The sequence below is a fragment of the Phodopus roborovskii genome, unplaced genomic scaffold (assembly GCF_943737965.1).
Source record: "Phodopus roborovskii unplaced genomic scaffold, PHOROB, whole genome shotgun sequence".
Lineage (NCBI taxonomy): Eukaryota > Metazoa > Chordata > Mammalia > Rodentia > Cricetidae > Phodopus > Phodopus roborovskii.
This window is the reverse complement of record NW_026125281.1, coordinates 31,474,224-31,496,007: the sequence shown is the minus strand read 5'-3', so window position 1 is coordinate 31,496,007 and position 21,784 is coordinate 31,474,224.

Genomic DNA, 21,784 nt, shown 5'->3' with positions numbered 1-21,784 from the left:
AGATAGTTGAACACACACCAATATCAACAAAAAGAAGGATAAAAACTGCACCCCAATTCCATGTCATTAGACACAGAAGAAACTATTGGATATGTATTTCAACCTTCACTTTAAGAACTTGGAATAAATGATATATTAAGGCTGAATTTTGCCAGCATCACACAGCATGGGCAAGAACTGAAACAATTCCCTGTAAGATGTGCGACAAGATAAGGATGGCTAGTTACATTCATTGTCCTTATTAAACATGGCACTGGGAAATTTTTAGAATTAGATAAGTTAAAAGAAAAACACATTCAATAGGAAGACAGGAGGTCAAATTCCTCTTTTGCAGATGATATGATTCTCTGTGCAGACAGAAATTCCTAAAGACTAGACCAAAACTATTGGAACTGAGCAAAATATTCTGGAAAGTTTCTGGTCACAAAATCAATATGCAATGCCATAAACATCCTTATAGTCAAGATCAAAATTCCTGAGAACACAGTTATTAAAGGAATCTTCACCCCTCATCTGCCATAAGGTGGCAGAAGCAAGGGAGAGATGACCACCCCTCACCCCATACCACCTTTTGAAGCCTGTGGTGGTGGGGAGAAGTGGTGCTGACGTCATAAGGGCAAAAGAGCTGTTCCTGCCCCTTAGCAGCTGCAACATTTGGGAAAACAGGCCTTGCACCTTGCCTAGGTGGCACAGTAGAGACAACCCTGTTGTCAGGGGCACAGGTGAGCCAGACCCGAAGGTGTAAGCATGAGAAAACTGCCTCTCTACTCATGTGTCATGCAGTGGTATGGGCAAAGGAGAGATGCCACCCAAGGCAAGGAGCTGACCCTCCCTCTTATGAGCTACAGCACTTGTCAAAGTGGACCCTGTACCTCAAGTTAGCAAGCAGTACAATCCAGTTGGACCTGTTAACCAGGATGTGGTTGAACTACTCTGAGAACATGAGCTTAGAAGATCTTGCCTTACTCCTCATCTACCCTATGGTGGTGTGGGTGAGAGAGAGATACCCTCCTCTTCCGTCCTCTTCTTCTACACACCTGCCCCTCTCTGCCTGTAGCAGTTGGGAGAGCTGGCTCTGAGATAATAAGAGCTGGAGAGCTGTCCCTGCCCCTCACCAGCTGCAGCACTAGGGGGAGTGGCCCCTGCATCTCATCTCAGCAACATGGTAAAGGTACAGCTGGCCCCAAGAGCATGAATGCAGGTGAACTGGCCCTGTACTTAGGTCATTATTGCACAGGACAAACTAGCCTGGGCAGTGCCAGAGAGCTCACTCAGGTGGTAAGGATGGGGAAGAGCTGGTGGGCTGACCAACCCTACAACTACTCAGGCTCAGAACTAGGGTTATGAGTTGGCCAACCCCAAGATCCACCCCATTTATGGATCTGGGGGAGCTTCTGAAGCACATGAAGGGACTTGTTCTGCATCTCTATGATACAGGGCAACAACAGGATATCCAAGAGGAGCCTCAGTGATGGCCCAGTATCAATGATGATTTAGCAGAAAATAGAGGCCTAGAGTCAGTCCAATAACTGTTTGCAATGAATACTTGCAAGTAAAAAAAAGATATATGTGTGACTCATTGTGTTATACTACAGCTTCCATGATGAGAATTTTCTTTTTAATATTTTCTGTTACATTTTATTTTATTTTATTTTATTTTATTTTATTTTATTTTATTTTATTTTGGGGGTAGAATGAGGGGGCAAAGGGTGGATGCGAAGGGATGGGGAGACAAATGGAATTGGCATGCATGATGTGAAAGACACAAAGAATAAATATAAATAAAAAGTAAGTTTAAAAAAGGCAATTTCTTCCAGTAGATACAATATTGAACAAAGAGAACACAGCTGGAGGCATTGCAATATATTATTTCAAGATAGAATCCAGAGCTACAAGAATCAAAGCAGTGAGGTGCTGACACAAAATCAGATATATAAATCAATGGACCATAACAGGGGTCCCAGAAATAAACACACATTTATATGTCCAACTGATTCTAACTAGACAAAGGTGCTGATATGAGCATTAGACAAGGGATAGCTTTTTCTTTGCAGATAATTCTCAATATGCATCTACAGAAGATTGAAATTTGACCCCATTTCACATTTTGTACAAATGAAAGAACCCTCAAAATGTACCAGAGACATGAGTGTAAGATCAGAAATTATGAGACCATAAGAAGAAAATATACAGGAAAGACTTAAAGACATCATCCAAGGAACTGAATTCTTGGATAAGATCACCAAAGCACAGGATTAAAAAAAAATGCAAAGACAGATAAATGAAATCTATCTAGCTAAGATGTCTTCTGAATGGTAAGACAAACTATAACAGTAAAGAGACAAAATTCTAGACTGGTAGAAAAGTATTTGCCTACTGTTTGTCTAAAAAATGATCTGTACCTATAATATATAAGGAACTGAACAATTTAAGCCACAAAGTACTCTAGTTTAAGAATGGATAAATAAATAGATAAATAAATAACCTTAGCAGACACTTTAAAAAAAATAAGCAGTTTTAGGGCTCAAGAATCATATGTAGTAAAACTCTATATCATTAGCCATCAGGGAAATGCAAATCAAAATAGCAATGATTGAAAAGAAAGCTTCAAGCCAAGTTAGATTGCTTGCCCAAGGATGGAATGGCTATTGACAGTAAAGCAAGACTATGTGTGAGGGGAGGAGAAAAGGGTTCCTTATGTACCATTATCGGGGAAGTAAATAGTAACTCATTATGGAGAATAGCACAGAGCTGTCTGAAAAATTCTAAACTAGATCTTTCACTTAATTCATCTGCCATACTTCTAGGTATGGACTTCAAGAAAATGTAGTCAGCATAACAAAGAGATATGTACAATAGCCAAGATATGGAGCAAACACAGGTGTTTATCCGTATATACGGGAACTAAAAAATGTGGTTTCTGCACACCAGTGGAACATTATTCAACAACAAGGAATGAAATTGTCTCATCTGCAACAAAATTGCTGGAACTGAAGTACACCATGCTAAGTGAAATAAACTAGTCACATGATGAAATTGTGAAATTCAAATTTTATTCAAATGTGAAAGCTAAAAGAAAAAGTTTGTGAGGATGGTTGTAGACATACCTATTGTGAGACAATAGGTGTTAAACTATTTTTAGCACAAAAATATCAGTATTGGTCGCGATGACTATTTGACTTAATATATTTCTTGAGAACGTAGGACAGAAGATGAAAATTTCCAGGTAAAATGATGATGATGATGATAATAATAATAATAAATCACTCATTTCTTCTCCTATCCAGCTTCCAGCTTGTAATTTATATGTACACACAGGTCAGATGATTTTTCCACTCTTACACAATTTGGGTTCTCTACCCAGGGAGTGGGACTATCCATAATGAGTGAGTCTCCAATGAATGAAGACAATCAGTCATCCAAGGCATTTCCAGAAGCCAACTTGATCTAGAAATTTCTTCACCGAGACTGCTTTCCTGGATGATTTCTAGATAGTGCCAGGTTGATAATTAAAACTTGCTACCACAACCCCAACCCTTTGTGAACTTGACATTAAATGAATCACTTTAAACCATAACCTTCCATCCCTTGTTGCCAAAGTGTCACATTTATCTCATAATGTAAAATATAGTCTAATTTGAAGTTTCCATAGTTTTTAATTAAAAAGTTTTGAACTATGATATGCTTTAAAATTAACACAAGTATATACTTCCAATACATAATGGCACAAGGTAAACATTGTTGCCAACAGGCAATAATTGGGGCAATGCACAAGAATGTCAAAGCAAAACAAAGCATTTGAAGTTCATGTTTGGCATCTGAAGATCATGCTGTAATTGACTGGGGGCCAAAAGACTTGTGTAGCCTCATCTCTCCAGGTCTGTTACCTGTAGTACACCTAGATTCTTTGCACTGGCTTTATTTTCATACATGTAGCTCTCCTCAGAAGATATCCCATGGCTCTGACATGTCCAGCATCCTGAATTTTCAACTATAACTTAGGCTTCATTTTCAGCATTTCATACAATGGCCTCTTAATGCCTCTCCACAGGCATTACAACCAAGTCACACACTGTCCATTGTTAGCTGCTCTTTGTGAGATTATCAATCTAGCATATTTTATACCTTCAAAAGCAGTACAACTGCCAAGGGGGAGTCATTCCAGAAATTCCCCAAAGAATGCACTCTATCGATACTGCTTTTGGTTGGCACCAGCACTTAATGATAAGATAGTGTCTTAGTTACTGTTCTATTGCTGTGAAGAGAACATCACGGCCAAGGCAGCCATCATAAAACAGAGCATTTAATTGAGGACTTGCTTACAGTTTACAATTTTAGAGTGTTAGTCTATTATCATGGTGGGAAGCAGATAGGGGTGGAGTAGTTTTACATCCTGGTCCTTGGGGGGGGGGGATATGACTACAACTGGATTGGCCTTCTGAAACCTCAAATCTCACCCACAATGGCACATTTCTCCCAACAAGGCCACACCTACAACAAGGCTATGCCTCTTAATCCTTCCATAAAAAGATTACCAGCTATGGGTAGACACTCAAATATATGAGCCTCGGGAGCTATTCTCATTCAAACCACCAGATACTATGTTGAGGACACCATAAACTTTGGTCATGGGAAATGGAGAAATCAAGCTCATACTGACTTAAAAGTCTTTTCCTTGATGGATAGATTTCATAGTAACTGAAGGTGCTATGCAGACTGTAGGAGGAGAAAAATCATCAGTAGTTGTATTCAGATGTAAATGCCAAGAGCAACAAAAACACACCATGTATGTAATAATGGAATGAATTCCATGTGGACAACCAAGCACTCTATGACTGAATTTAAGTCTCATTCCATGGAAGAAATTCATTTTTTGGTACTATAAATCTTACTAAGAACCAGTGGCTGGGTACTCATAGGCCCTAGTAGAGAACCTATTATTATGATTTTACTAAGAGGATGTACGGTCAAACAGGTCTGTTTTCTCATACATTATTGTAGTTCTCTCCTTAGTAGAGGAGTGGTTTTGTTGTGGGCAGTGGTTATTTCAGAGATTCATGATTGGTCAAAGTGTGGAGGAGTTTAGAAGATTGTTCAGCTACATATGGGGAATTTATATCACATCCATCCCCCTAGGCTTAAGGAATATTGAGGAGGAGGGGCAGAAAGATCACAAGACTCAGAATTCTAGGAGGGTAATACAGTATCCTGTGGACATGAAAGGACCACCACTTGAACTAACTTACTGTAGCATGGATTACCTGCACACTGTCAAAGCATTTTGTTACTGGAGTTTTTCTTTCAACCTGGTCCCAAAGCCACCTCAGCCCCGAATATGTACATGGATGCTATATTAATTATAAAACTGTTGGCTGATTGCTAGGGCTTCTTATTGGCTAGCTCTGTCTTAATTATTAACCCATTTCTATAAATCTATGTATTTTCACATGGTCTTGGCCCTCCTAGAGAATGCCTGGACCTGTTACTCCTTTCATGGCTACATGGTATCTTTTTCCCTGGGTTCTCTCAGCCTTCTATCCTCAGAAATCTTCTGGTCTCCTAGTCCCACCTACCTTCCTGCCTCTATTGGCCAAATAGTGTTTTATTCATCATCCAATAAGAGAAACACAGAAGGTCATACCCCATCAGCATTTAAATTTCCAGAATGAATAGGGATGGCGAATAGCTACCTAAGTAGCTATTGACAGTTTATTATTGCTAAAGAGGGAAAGTCAGTTTCTTTTAGGGGTGTGGTTTCTGGTAGTTTGACTATGTCTAGTGGATGGTCCTTGTATGGGCACCACCTCTAATTAGACTCAGCAGGCTATAAAAAGGGCATAAAATTGGGAGATGAAAGTGGGGGATCTGGAAAGCATTGAAGGGGGGATTGGGGAGCAAATATGATTGAAATATATTGTATTTGTATACAATATTCTCAAAGAATAAATGACTATTATATTAAACAACCACAAACTAGTACCATGTCTTAGTTTCTTTCTTTCTTTCTATTGCTGTAAGTAAACACCAGGACTAAAAGCAACCTGGGAAGAAAAGAATTTATTTGATCTTATGCTTTTTCTACATTACAGGAAGAGGGAAGTCAGGACATAAACTCAAGCAGGAAACTAGAAGCAGGAAGTGAAGCAGAGTCAAAGGAAAAATAAGTTATATACTTTCTAGTTTCAAGGGAGAACCAGGGTACTACTACTAAATCAAATCAAGCAAAACAAACATTCAGCAGCATAAACCAAATCATATAGCCAGTGTTCGTCATTTGGAATTCATTCATGATCTTCCAGACTCCACAACTCTTGGGCAGTTCCAATTGTTTGTATTTGCCATCAGAAGCACACATAGCTGTGTCATAGCCTTGGGCTGGCTCCATTTTATACCTGCCACTGCTTTTGATGGTCATCCCATAATCGCAGCAGCTATAATAATGGGGTTTCTTCTGCCACTGAAGTTGCACCTCCACCAATGGTCTTTCCTATCCTCTCTGGTCCTATCCCTCTGTAGGGACTCTGGTCCTGTCACATCATGCCAATCCTCTGCATCTTTCCATGACCTCTTCAATACTGGGGTTTCCACTGAAAATAAGGCTGTACCTTCACCAAGGACCACTTCTGGCTTTTCATGGTACCAAGCCTCAGATTCTCTCCACAATACAATCAGTCCTTCAGCTTTCATGCTGCCAAAAGAAGAGACACATGAGGAACTCTTATACATCGTCAAGTTTGGTTGCCAGCTTTGATATGCAGCTGTACCACTCCAAGACACAGATTCTGTGTGCTAACTGGCAGGAAATATTTCCCAGGAGACTTTGCCTCAGTGATGCTGGTTTCTTATTGATAACAGCTGATTTTTTTCATACCCAGGTATTGAATATTAATTGTTCCAATAAAACAAAGGTTCCACTTCAGTGTTGCTGGTCTTTTACTAATCCCATCTATTTGTCATACTCAGACAACCCAGAAAGCACATGGAGACCTTTCATAGTGTCTTTCCTTCCTTCTAAAGCTTGCCTCCATACTCTACATTGCTTAAAATACTCTACCTTCCAAGCTCTGGTGGAGCAGTTCATTAAGCTTTGAACGCTTAATGTCTTTTCCAGGTACTCCCATAGTCCTTCCCCCAAAACATTTTTAGGTCTGGTAGCACTTTCTGCCCTAATTTGCTTCCCCTTGATATGATAAACACCACAACCAAATTCGACCTTGAAAGGAAAAGATTTATCTAATCCTATTCTCTTGTACATCACAGTCTATCATCAAGACTTCTGTCAGGAACCCTGAATCAGGGACTGAAAGAGAAGCCGTGTAGGGATTCTGGTTACTAGCTTGTTCTTCAACACTACTGCCTCAGCCTGCTTCCTTATACAGCACAGGAATACCTGACCAGCACTGCTGTCAGTGGGGTGGGCCCTGCCCCATCAATCATTAATTTAAAAAAGCCACACACCTGCCTACAGGCCAACCCCTACAGTGTAGGTTTCCTGTTGTTGGATGAGTTTGGATTCTGTCAGGTTTACAAAAAGCTCATTAGCAGAAGCAGATGAAGCTTACAATGTTGCTGAGTTCTGCCTCCTGAATGAGGTGGGGCTCAGCTCAATTGAACCACTGCTGACTTGCTAACTACCAAAATACCTTTTCCTAGGCTTTTGAGGAGCAGGGATCCTGTAAGCTTAGTCTTTTCTTCACAAGAATTTGGATCTTTACAAATAACCCATTATGGGTTAGGTTTTTCTACAAAGACAATTTTTCTGTTCCACTAGTACAGCCCAGGAGATTTTTTTTTTTTTTTTTTTTTTTTTTTTGCAATGGTGGCCGATCTCTTTATCAATGCAGGTGCTTCTTCAGCAGTAGCCTAAGAACCAACCTGTCCTGAAATTTCTTTTGGCAAACAAAGTAGCCAATTATTTTTAAATTCTGCTTGACTCATAACAGGAGTTCCCATAATATGAGTAGAATGAAGTCAGATTCTTGGCAAAATTATTACATAAATGGCTCCCACCAAATTCTTGATAGAGTCTTTGTTCTCTCCTGAATCATTGTGAGCTAGGACTCAACTACATAAGTTTCTCAGTGTTACTGTCTTCCAAGATCCCACTGAAATGACCCATTAAGCATTGCCTCCAGCAACAATGGTTTTTCCAGCTCCAAGTTCCAAATTATTCCACATTTGTACCATAGAGCAGCTCCAAAGATCTAAGAGCCACATGGTTGGGTTCATTAGTACAATGACCCCCCACTCTTGCTGTTTTCATTTCCTGTTGCTTTGATAAAACACTCTGACCAAACAACTTGAATGAGAAAAGTTTTATCTGGCTTATAACTTCATATTACAGATCATCATTTGAGAGAAGTCATGGTAAAAGGAAGTTGATTCAGTTAGTCACATGACATCCACAGTCAAGAGTAGAAATCAACAAATTAATGTATGCATGCAAGTCAGGATCTTTATGCCTAGGGACTCAGTGGATGGGTTTTCCAATCTCAATTAATATACTTAAGCAATCTGCCACATTCATGATCATAAGCTATACTAATAAGAGTTCTGTAGAATAACAGGACTTATGGAATTAATCTCTCTCTTTAGAAATATATATGCATAAACACACACACACACACACACACACACACACACACACACACAGGAATTTATTGGAATGACTTACAGGCTGCAGTCCAACACTGGCTAGTTACAAATGGAAAGTCAAAGAATCTAGTAGCTTCTCAGTCCCATGAGGTAGGGTGTCTCAATTGATCTGCTGGGATCCTGAACAAGGAATCTTTCCTTCTGCCCCTGCCCCTCTATAGACTTCCAACAGTAGGTGTGGCTCAGATTAAAGGTGTGCCTTCCAGCCTCAAGGGTTGGATTAAAGATGTGTGTCTTCCAGGCTCAGGACCTAGATCATAAGTGTGACCTCCATTTCTAGGTTATAGTTCATTCCAGATATAGTCAAGTTAACAACCAAGAATATCCATTACTCAAGTTAAACCAATATGGTAATCCCACATTGCAACTCCCTTCCCTGGTATTAAATTGGCAGCTAACCATCACAAGAAGAAAGTTTTATCCCTAGGATTCATAGGGTGGAAGGAAAGAACACATTCCTACCAGTTGTCCTATAAACACACACATATGCGGTGGAATACATAAAATAAACAAAAAATAAATATAAGATTTAAGTTAAAAGATCAAAAGTCACTAGATTAAAAACGTAAAAATTTCAACAAAAATTTTTAAACACACAATATTTGAATTCTAACTCTGTGGATTTGGATTCAGTCTGCATTGGGTAATGCTGGCCTCTAGCCAGCTTCCCTTGTCTTGTAGGAGCTGACTTTTCATTTCTTTTCCTAATGTTACATTGAATGACTTTTTCACATAGTTGGAAGTCAGATTTAGGAAATGTTAGGTATTAGAGATTCCCTGTCTTGGAGTTCCTGAAGTAGAGAATTTATCAGCATATGATTGATTTGAGGCTATAGGCACTCAGTAACCTCACACCCACATAATGAATGTGGTTGTTTTAGGAATGTTAGTGTTTGTCATTTACTATGAGCTGTGTATATATAATAATTTTAACTTTTTCTCCATTTTTTCCAAATAATTTTGTTTAAGGAATGTTATTGAACTTATTTTAGTAAAAATATCAACTTGATTTATGGTAGTCAATAGAGGATTTTTTTTTAAAGATTTATTTATTTATCATGTATACAGTGTTATGCTTGCATGTGTACCTGCAGACCAGAAGAGGGTACCAGATCTCATTACAGATGGTTGTGAGCCATCATGTGGTTGCTGGGAATTGAACTCAGGACCTCTGGAAGAGCAGGCAGTGCTATTAAAAGCTGAGCCTGTTTTGTTTTGTTTTTAAGACAGGATCTCTCTACATAGGCCTGCCTGTCCTGGAACTTACAAGTAAGTTATGCTAGCCTTGAACTCACAAAGGTTCACTTGCCTCTGCCTGCCAAGTGCTAGGATTATAGGCATGTGCTAACATGTTTGGTCTTCATTAGATTGTGCTAAAGAGAAAAGTCAGTTTTAATTTAATACTGCACATAAAGTGTGTTGTGCAAAATTAAAATATTTATGTAGCTTCATTTAATCAGTTATAATACAATTGTTTTAAATAGAAATTTAGATTATAGTCTTCCAAATATTATAATTTAATGAACAATTTCTATGTTCAAGCTAATGGCTATCGTGGCAATATTTCATGGGATTTGGAGACAGGCAGCTTGCCAAATCATTACAGATTTGAACTTTTATAAACAGTACAAATTTCTTTGACTGATGGTTCTGGAAACAGGGAATTACAGCACCTTCCTTATAGAATCTGGTGAGTGCTTTTGTGCCATGCCATCCCATGATGGAAGCTAAAAGGGAAAGTGTCTTAGTTACATTTCTGTTGCTGTAATAAAAGATCATGGCCAAGGCAACTTATAAAGAAAAGCATTTATTTTGGAACCCATGTTTTCAGAGTGTTAGTTCATGACCATCATGCCTAGAAACATGGAACCAGGCAGGTGGTCATGGTGCCTGAAAAAGACAAGAGAAGGTAGTTTATATATGTATGACCCACAAGAGATGATGGGAGGTCAGAAGGGGAGCTAACTGGGAATTGTGTGGACTTTTGAAACCTCAAAGCTGTCCCCTGCTAGCATGTCTCCTCCAACAGGCTATATTTCCTAATCATTCCAAAGTAGTTTTACCAACTGGGGACCAAGCAATCAAATGTATAAGCCTAGGGGGACCAACCTCATTCAAGAGAGGCTAAAACTACATTTTAATTAACCAGTTTTGGTAATTATTACCCTACTCCCATGATGAAGTTATGAGCCAATCACCTGTGATTTAGCTTTTCAGCATTGCTGTATTGAGGATTAAGTTTCCAACGTAGATGTTGGGGAACAGAATGAAATAAGAGCAGGTGTGTTTCTATTTTTCCTTTCTGTTGGTACTTCTCATGATTTTTAAATAAACTTTGTGTTATAAACCTTGCAGATGAACCGCCCCCCCCAAAAAAATCCATGACAGAGTGAGTACTGGAAAAACAGCTTTATATAATTTTCATAACTTATGCATATTATCTGCATTTCTCCTTCCATATCCCTTAATATTTCTTGTTCTTGTTTCTACATGCCATATTGTACCTAGATGTACATTTGTGTGTGTATGTGTATGTGCATATTTGGTTCTATATATGAAGAAGAACATTTTTTCTTTTTAAGATTGAGTGACCTCTAGAAAAAGCTGACCTGAGTAAGTGGGAGCTCACTGACTCCAGACTGACTACTGGGGAACTTGGGGGACCTGCATAGGACCAAATCAAGCTCCCTGATAGTGGGTGTTAGCTGGGGGGGGGGAGGCTTGGACAGTTTATAGGGCCTCTGGCAATAGAACCAGTAGTTATCCTTAGTGCACAAATGGTCTTTGGGCTATGGAGAGACACTCTCTTAGCATAGACATGGGGGAAGGCTTAGGTCCTGCTCCAAATGATTTGACAGATTTGATGATTCACCCATGGAAAGCCTCACCCTCTCTGGGGAGTGGATTGGTGTGAGATGGTGTTTAGGGGAGGCATTAAAGGGTGGGAATGAGAAGGAACTTGGAATGGTATGTAAACTAAGATTGTTTTTTAATTTAAATAAAAATTAAAACGAAGATTGTGTGACCTCAAAATAAAAAAGATTGTGTTATTTCACTTAGTATTACATATCTAAGTCCACTTATTTTCCTACAAATTTTGTGATTACATGTTTCTTTTATTAAAGTTGATTTTTATTTTATGTGCATGAGTGCTTTGCTTGTATTTTTTATCATTTAAAAAATTAAAAAAATCTTTTCTCATTTTATATATAAATCCTAGTAAAAATGACTACACTACAAAAAATTTAATTTAGAGATTTAATGTTATGCCTATAAAAAGTCCCATATCATATTTCATGGGCTTAGAAAAAAAGACAATACAGGAATTCATATAGAACCACAAAAAAACCATGGTAGGCAAAGCAATCCAAATGCTGGAGGTATTACAATACCCAACCTCAAATTACAGTACAGAGCTATTGTGATTAATACAATATGGAGCTGCCACAAAAATAAGTAGATTGGTGGAGTAAGGTATGTAGGAAAAATTGACAATGCCATGTTCACTCAATTTTTGTTTTACAAAAGAGGCAAACATATAAATTGATTTTGTGATGGCCAAAGTGGATTTGTACATGTGGAAAAATGAAATTATATTCTTACTTTAGAACAAAAGTCAACTCAAAATGGATCAAAGACCTTAATTTAAAATGTAAGACACTGAAAGTTTCAGAAGAAAACACAGAATAGCCTTCAAGATATTCAGTCAGGCACAGCATTTTGAACAGAGTAATTACGTAGGAAGTAACTACAAGTATCAACAGATGGAACTACAGGAAAATAAAAAAGAAACTTCTCTGTTACTAAACATTAAGCATAGTGAAGCTGGAGAATCCAATACATGCTTACAAAAAGAAGAAACAATTATTCTCAGAGCAATGTTTATTTTTTCTTTTTCAGACAATGATTTTCAAATCCTGTAAGGTCATTTATTCAATTTTAAGTAGAATTGACACTAATAAACCAAAATGCAACACGTATAATTTGTTTTGAACATAAAGTAGAGATGTCAAGCTGTTCCAGGATTTTCAATTCGATTCCATTGGTCTACCTGTCTATTTTTATGCCAATACCAGGCTGTTTTCAGAACTATAGCTCTGTAGTAGAGCTTAAAGTCAGGAATGGTGATGCCTCCTGATGTTCTTTTATTTTATAGGGTTGTTTTGGCTATCCTGGGTCTTTTGTTTTTCCATATAAAGTTGATTATTATCCTTTCAAGGTCGGTGAAGAATTGTGGTGGAATTTTAATGGGGATTGCATTGAATCTGTAGATTGCTTTTGGTAAGATTGCCATTTTTATTATGTTTATCCTACCTAACCAAGAGCATGGGAGAGCTTTCCATTTTCTGGTATCTTCTTTAATTTCTTTCTTTAGAGTCTCAAAGTTCTTATTATATAGGTCTTTTACTTGTTTGGTAAGCGTTACACCAAGTTACTTTATGTTGCTTGTGGCTATTGTAAAGGGTGATGTTTCTCTGATTTCTTTCTCTGTCTCTTTGTTGTCTGAAAAAAGTAGGGCTACTGATTTTTTTGAGTTTATCTTGTATCCTGCTAGTTTGCTGAAGGTGTTTATCAGCTGTAGGAGTTCCCTGGTAGAGTTTATTGGGTTGCTTATGTGCAAATAGAGACAGTTTGACTTCTTCCTTTCCAATTTGGATCCCCTTGATTTCCTTTTGTTGTCTTATAGCCTTAGCAAGAACTTCTAGTACGATATTGAAGAGATATGGAGAGAGAGGACAGCCTTGTCTTGTTCCTGATTTTAGTGGAATCGGCTTAAGTTTCTCTCCATTCAGTTTGATGTTGGCAGTTGGTTTGCTATATATTGCTCTTATTATGTTTAGGTATGTTCCTGTTATCCCTGACCTCTCTAATACCTTTATCATGAAAGGGTGTTGAATTTTGTCGAAGGCTTTTTCCGCATCTAGGGAGATAATCATATGGGTTTTCTTTTTCTGTTTGTTTATATGGTGGATCACGTTGATAAATTTTCATATGATAAACCATCCCTGCATTCCAGGTATGAAGCCTACTTGGTCATGGTGGATGATTTCTCTGATGTATTCTTGAATTTGGTTTGCCAGTATTTTATTGAGTATTTTTGCATCGATGTTCATCAGGGATATTGGTCTGTAGTTTTCTTTCTTAGTTGTGTCTTTGTGAGGTTTGGGTACCAAAGTTATTGTGGCCTCATAAAAAGAGTTTGGCAATGAACCTTCTGTTTCTATCTTGTGGAACAGTTTGAGGAGTAGTGGTGTTAGTTCTTCCTTGAATATCTGGTAGAATTCTGCACTGAATCCATCTGGCCCTGGACTTTTTTTGGTTGGAAGGCTTTCGATGACTGCTTCTATTTCATTTCGGGTTATAGGTCTATTTAAGTTGTTTGTCTGTTCTTGATTTAGTTTTGGTAAGTGATAGTTATCCAGAAACTTTTCCATTTCCTTTGAATTTTCAATTTTTGTGGAATACAGATTTTCAAAGTGTGACCTGAAAATTTTCTGGATTCCCTCTGTGTCTGTTGTTATGTTCCCCATTTCGTTTCTGATTTTGTTAATTTGCATGTTCTCTCTCTGCTTTTTCGTTAATTTGGATAAAGGTTTGTCTATCTTGTTGATTTTCTCAAAAAACCAACTCTTTGTTGCATTGATTTTTTGTATTGTTTTCCTGGTTTCTATTTTGTTGATTTCAGCCCTCAAGTTGATTATTTCCTGGCGTCTGCTCCTGCGGGGTGAATTCGCTTCTCTCTGTTCTAAGGTTTTCAGTTGGGCTGTTAAATCTCTTATTTACTATCCTCTGTATTCTTCATATGGGCACTTAGTGCAATGAACTTCCCTCGTAGCACTGCTTTCAAGGTGTCCCATAAGTTCAGGTATGTTGTATCCTCATTCTCGTTGAATATTAGAAAGTCTTTAATTTCTTTCTTTATTTCTTCTTTGACCCAGGAGTGGTGCAACTGCACATTGTTCAGTTTCCATGAGTTTGTAGGGTTTCTGCTGTTTGTGTTGTTGTTGAATTCCAATTTTAAAGCATGGTGGTCTGATAAGATAAAGGGGACTATTCCTATTCTCTTATATCTGTTGAGGTTTGTTATGTCACCTAGTATGTGGTCGATTTTAGAGAAAGTTCCATGTGGAGCAGAGAAGAAGGTATATTCTTTTGTCTTTGGATGGAATGTTCTATAGATGTCTGTTAATCCCAGTTGAGACATAACTTCTGTTAATTCTTTTGTTTCTTTGTTGAGTTTCTGATTTGTGGTCCTGTCTAGTGTTGAGAGTGGTGTATTGAAGTCTCCCATTATAAGTGTGTGAGGTATTATATGAGCTTTGAGTTTTAGTAGTGTTTCTTTTACGAATGTGGGTGACTTTGTATTAGGTGCATAGATGTTCAGAACTGAGACTTTGTGTTGATGGATTTCTCCTGCGATGAATATGAAATGACCGTCTTCATCTCTTTTGACTAATTTTGGTTTGAAGTCTAACTTGTTAGATATTAGGATAGCTATGCCAGCTTGCTTCTTATTTCCATTTGATTGGAAAATCTTTTCCCAACCCTTTACCCTGAGGTAATGTCTATCTTTGAAGCTAAGATGTGTTTTTTTGTATGCAGCAGAAGGATGGATTCTGTCTTCGTATCCATTCTGTTAGCCTGTGTCTTTTTATATGTGAGTTAAGACCATTAATGTTGAGGGTGAGTAAGGACCATTGATTGTTGATGCTTGTTTGATTTAGGATTGTTGTTGGCAGTGGTATTGTGAATATATTTGTTCTGCTTCACCCTTGGTTTCTGGTGTAGTTGGATTATCTGTTGCCTACATTTTTGTGGGCGTAGTTACCTTCCTTGGGTTGGAGTTTTCCTTCCAATACTTTCTGTAGGGCTGGATTTGTAGATACATATTGGGAAAATCTGGTTTTGTCATTAAATATCTTGTTCTATCCATCTATATTTATTGAGAGTTTTGCTGGATATAGTAGCCTAGGCTGGCATCTGTGTTCTCTTAATACTTTTAGAACATCTATCCAGGACCTTCTGGCCTTGAGGGTTTCCATGGAGAAGCAGGTGTAATTTTGATAGGTCTGCCTTTATATGTTACCTGTCCTTTTTCCTTCGCTGCTCTTAATATTCTTTCTTTAATCTGTGTGCTAGGTGTTTTGATTATAATATCTCGAGGGGTCTTTTTTCTTTGGTCCAGTCTATTTGGGGTTCAGTATGCTTCTTGTACTTTCATGGGCATGTCCTTCTTCAGATTTGGAAAGTTTTCCTCGATGATTTTGTTGAATATGTTTTCGGTACCTTTGAGCTGGGCTTCCTCACCTTCATCTATGCCTATTATTCTTAGGTTTGGCCTTTTCATGGTTTCCCACATTTCCTGGATGTTTTGTGTTAAGGATTTGTTGGATTTATGATTTTCTTTGGTCGATGAATCTATTTCTTTTAGTTTTCTTCTGCGCCTGAGATTCTCTCTTCTATCTCTTGAATTCTATTGGTTATGCTTGTGTCCGTAGTTGCCAATTTTTTTGCCCAGCTTTTCAATTTCCAGCATTCCTTCCATTTGTGTTGCCTTTATTTTCTCAATTTCAGTTTTCAAGTCTTGAACCATTTCCTTCACCTGGTTAATTGTTTTTTATTGGCTTTCTGTACTTTCCTTAAGGAATTTGTTCATTTCTTCCACTTTTTTGTTTGTTTTTTCCTCCATTTCTTTAAGGGATTTTCTCACATCTTCGTTGAGGGCCTCTATCATTTTTATGATGGTAATTTTTAAGTCGTACCCTTCTGCTTCCTCTGCTTTGTTGTTGTGTTCCATTCTAGTTGGTGTAGATTCCCTAGATTCTGGTGGTGTCATGTTTGTCTTTCTGTTGTTAGGTGTTCTCTTGTATTGCCTTCTTCCCATAGCTTCTTCCAGTAGGTGTTGGTGGTGTCTCCCCCCTCTCTCTATGGTACTTCCCCGATGGGCTTATGTGGGTCTGAGATTCAATATCTGTAGCTCTGTGTGGTCCAAGCTCTCTAGGAGGTTTCTCTGCAGACAGGGATCCAGGGATGGGGTCAAGGATGAGGATCCAGAAGAAGATGCCAGCAGGTACTCACAGTGGTCCTCTGGCCAATAGCTCTGGCCAATAGCTGGCGGAAGAGGACGAGGGCTGAGCTGGAATTTGAGAAGGTTTTGCAGGATAGTGGGATCTCACTGGAAACTGGTGCTCTCCAGCTGAGACCTTGTTCTTTGGCAGAGGCCAGGATTTGGGGGTCAAGGATCTTGCCTGCAGGAACTCCAAGTGGACCCGCAGAGATAGACGGATCTGGGAGGGGCCCGGAATGCCAGCAGAGGACTGGAGGCAGGGTCAGAGACCAAGCAGGTAGAAATTACAGGTGGTCCCACGTGGATAGTCAGGTCTCCTTTGTTCAGAGTTGCTCCAAGAAGTCTCCGAAGTAGGGTGGACTGTTGCCTCCACCCTGTGTTTCAGTGCTCAACCAGAGAGGCAGGACTGTGGGTGGGGTAGGGCACAGGGTAGGGGGGTTAGGCTGGCGGTGGGGATGGGTGGGGGTGTATCAGAGCTCCAAGGGTGCTCTCATTGGGGACTGGAGACAGGAGCAGCAGGATCCGGTGCCAACCCAGGGAGTTCAGGCGGGGGAGGGGGAGAAAGAGGTTGTAGGGGACAGGCAGCCCAGATTGGGCCCAGACTCACCTCTGGCCAATAGCCGGTGGAAGACGACAAGGGCTGAGCTGGAACTTGAGAAGGTTTTGCAGGGTAGTGGGATCTCACTGGAAACTGGCACTCTCCAGCTGAGACCTTGTTCTTTGGCAGAGGCCAGGATTTGGGGGTCCTGGCTTCTTATTTTTGAAAGTTGCCTATTGATATATCATACCTTATTCTGAGGACCACACTAGATTATGCATATATGAACACTCTAACTATTCTATTACTTTCTAGGTAGAAGAGATCCTTAACATTAGTATTTTATTTAAAATATGTAAAAAGAACTTTATTGTTCATCAGATATAAGTTGGTATAAACACATATGCAAACTCACATATATATGACTGATGTGGTAAGATCTCATCTTAAAACTTTAGATGAACAAAATTAATTATGACAGATATAGTTCATTCCCTTTGGACGTCATGGTGGTGATGGATTGGTTTTCCAAATTTAAAGTGTCTCTTAAATGTGCTTGCAAAATTTTGTAGTGTTAATGTAACAAGGGCTGCCTTCCATATGGCATTTCCACCTTGTGTGCATAAGGTAGTGTAAACAAGGTAAATGATAGCTAACATCATGGAGTTTTTACTATGTATAAAGGGAAGTACTATAGAACAATGGAACGACTACTAGCATCTCAATGTTTTTAGATGAAATTATAGGGCTGAGAGATAAAAGTCAATATTTTTAATGTTAGCAGCTAGAAAAGTCACAAAATTAGGACCGAGACTTATTTCCACTTAATTCTCAAGATAAAACTCTGACTCAAAACATTATCTCTTATCTTGTTCCCCTTTGCCTTTTTTACTCTTACCCTTATCACCATGAGGGTATACATAGATTTGTATTGTGATGAAGCTGATAGAGACGATAAGGATGAAAAAAATACATCAGTTCATCCTTATGTTTAACATTGGCTGTAAGCTACCTGGCATCCTTAGTATGACTTCAGTCAATCACATTCATGTTAGTTTATGTCTGTAATAGAATGGTATTATCTCCTCAATTAAATCAAGACATTGAATATTAGGTAAAATTATTTCTTAAACAGTCCTGTTTACTAGAGGAAAGCACTAATAAATATACTTGTATATTATTTTTGAATTATTTTGAATTGTTTTTGTATTATAATATCTATAAAGCAATACATATTAAAAACACCTCATATTTTTCAGATAAGCAATTGAGGTGGAAGGAAGTTCAGCTGGAGAACATATAGCTGCTGAGGGAAAGACTAGAATTCAGATCAGCACCATAGATGTCCAAGCCCAACATTGTGTCAATAACAACACATGGTGTCCTTCCTTGTGTTACATCAGGAGGACCCCTTGGTTCTCTTAGTCATCTGTGGATTTCTTTGTGATGTCAAAGCTTTGTTGGCTGGGATAGAATTTTATGAAGCACTCACTGGGGAGATACGGGACACACACACACACATACACACTCAAACACACACACACAAACACACACATTCTATTCAACCTGGATAGAGAACCCATGTTGGACCAAAGTAGTGATTCTACTAAAGTACAAATTGGTGAACTAATGAGTTTATTGGGATCACTTGCAGGCGAATGAATTAAGGGTTTACTTATAAGAACACACGCAACTCCAATACAGTTGCATTTCCAAAATGGCCATCCTAACATTGGTGATAACTCACAAACACTGCAATTATGGAGCTCTCTGTGTTATTTGGAAGCAGTTCTTCATGGAGTGACTTCACAGGTCCAAGAATCTTCTTTCCGTGGTAGGGTGATCAACCTTCTTTGCTATCAGTTGTTTATTGTTTCTGTAACTTTAGGGAGGGGCCCTTCTTAATTTTATAATCTTAAGCCTTCACAGACCTATGGTGTTTGTTTACTTTCTGGGTCCCATGGGCTTCCCTAGGATTTCCTGAAAAGAATGTTTCAATTCAGAAGAAATTACTATACAACAGGAAGGGTGACACATTATATTTATATTACATTTTTTATTGATTACCATCAAGGCAGGACTTGTGAAAATGCTAGCTGTCCTCATTGTTGGCCTCTTGTGTGAAGAGTTCTTTCCCCCACATTATAGCTTGGGGATTCTTCCTACAGCATTACAGTGTGTTAATTGTTTACTAGACACATGTATCTGTGGATGGTCTGGAAGATGACTTCCTGTAGCTATATAATTTTGATATATATAATATATACTGGGACATGTTTCATAATTGGATCTATTTGTTCCACAAGGACTGTGGACTCTCAATAGCCTGCCTTGTTCTCTTGCTTAGACTAATATACACAATTATCTCACTTTCACCTCAGAGCAAGTTAAAACAAGAGTAAAGGCTTCTTGTAAAAAGAAAACTTTATAGCTTGCACGAGATCAGAGTCACAGATGCCTACCAAGGTTAATAAGAAAGGAATGCCTATTTTTTGCTTGCCAGTCTGTTAAATGTAGACATTTGTCTCAAAGCCTATCTCCCTGTACACCCTGCCCTCTGGCCAGTCTCACTTCTGTAATCTTGGACCTTTATGATGCCATGGCAATGACTGGCTTTATTCCTTAGCTTAGGAATGTGCTTCTGACCAATGAAAACTAACTTTGCAACCCCTATCTTTTGCTTCAAGCCTTGGGGGACAGAGAGATCTTCGGAGCGAGATTTGGAAAGATAAGATTATAGAGGTGTCTGGAGGAAGAAGCTGGTAGAAATGAGCAGAAATGTAAAAGGATAAGGACGTAGGAAAAACAAGTATATAGGAAAATGAGAAAGAGAAGAAAAAATAATGAAACAGTATTAGAATTGGAATTAGAATTGAGAATTTTTGCTAAGAAATTATAGACTGTAGCTCTTCCCATCTTGAAATTTTTGCTTCACTGCAATAGGGTTTAAGTGTGTATGTTCTTACATTTTCTTTTCCTACAGCATTCTTGATATTTTCCATCTTTGTATAATTTTGTATCAAGCCTAAATTTATTTCTTTAGACTAAAAGGGAATTGTAGTGAGATATTCACCCAGCCACACCTGTGGCATTGACCACACCTGTTTGGGCATGGTCACAGGTGCATAGGTGAGTGTGTGGTATTTGTTCTGGGGTCTGTGGCAGGCTTGCTTTCTCTTCTCCTGATTGGGTCATAGAGGGCAGCTGGTGTAGATCCTCGGAGCAGGGACTTGTGGCGGTCATCTGAATCATGTGTGAGTGATTTCTCCCTAAAGAAAATTATATTAATCTATATTTGAGCCAGTCCCAAGAATCTTATGCTGTGCATCAGTTATCTACTTCAATAGACAATTAGGACAAAAGAATTAGAACAGAGAACAGTAAAGAGAGAACAATAAGGCACATATGTATAGAAAGTATAGAAAGTATGTGTGTGAGAAGATTCCTTTTCTATAGCCCTCAGATTTTAGTTCCTTTGTTTATTTTAGCTCTTTTTGAACCCTGAGGAAAAGCTTTTGAGGCAAGACTTTTAAATTTTTCAACAGTTTATAAAGAAAATGTGTGTGTTGCTTTATTTTTAAAGGACATTTGAAAACTTCATACATGTATGTAATGTATTCTTATCTTTTTTCTGTCTCACTACCTCTCTCTAACTTTCCTCAGGACCCACCAACTTTTCTTGCTCCCAACTTCATTTTCTCTTTGTTATTCTTGTTATTATTAATAGCTAATTGAGTCAAATTGTTGTTGGCCAAGAAAACATTACTATGATGCCACCAACTAGGGCATGGATAACTTGCAGAACATCTCCAAAGAAAAAGTGACTTTTCTTGCCTCAGAAGCCATCACCTTCCAGTAGTCCATCACCTATGGGTGGGGTCTAGAGCTCTCCTCTTCTGTCCATGCTAGAATTTTGAGTGGCTTGATTTTTGTGTGTCTTATGCAGGTTATCACAGCTGCTGTGAGTTGATGTATACACCAGCCATAGTCATGTCTAGAAGACTTCACTTCCAGGTATTCCTACCCCATCATCCAGATCGTGCCCCCCATTCTTTCCTCCCATTCTTCTTAAATTAAACAGTTTATTAATGGGTGTGGGTGTTTTGAAGGGAGGTATGTTTGTGTATCACTTGCATGTCTGGTGCCCTCAGAGACAGAAAGATGGCATCAGATTTCTTGGCAGGGGAGTTATAGTTGATTGTGAGCTGCTGTGTCACTGCTAGGAACCACAGCTGGGTTTTCCAGAAGAGTGGACAGACTTCTGAACCACTGAACCATCTATCCTACACCTCTACCCATCCCCATGGTGTTTTCTAAGCCTTGTAGTGAAAGAAGCTGATATTGATGATTTATCTGTGACTGAGCACAAATAATCACGATGCTCAGTCCTTATACAAGTTTTGAGTCTCTGCTTCAATTGATTCCCACTTAGAAAGGAAGATTCTCTGAGCAAAAATGTGTGGATCTAAACATAAACACTAAGAAAATAGTCTGATAGCATCGGGTCATCCAAGTGATGGATT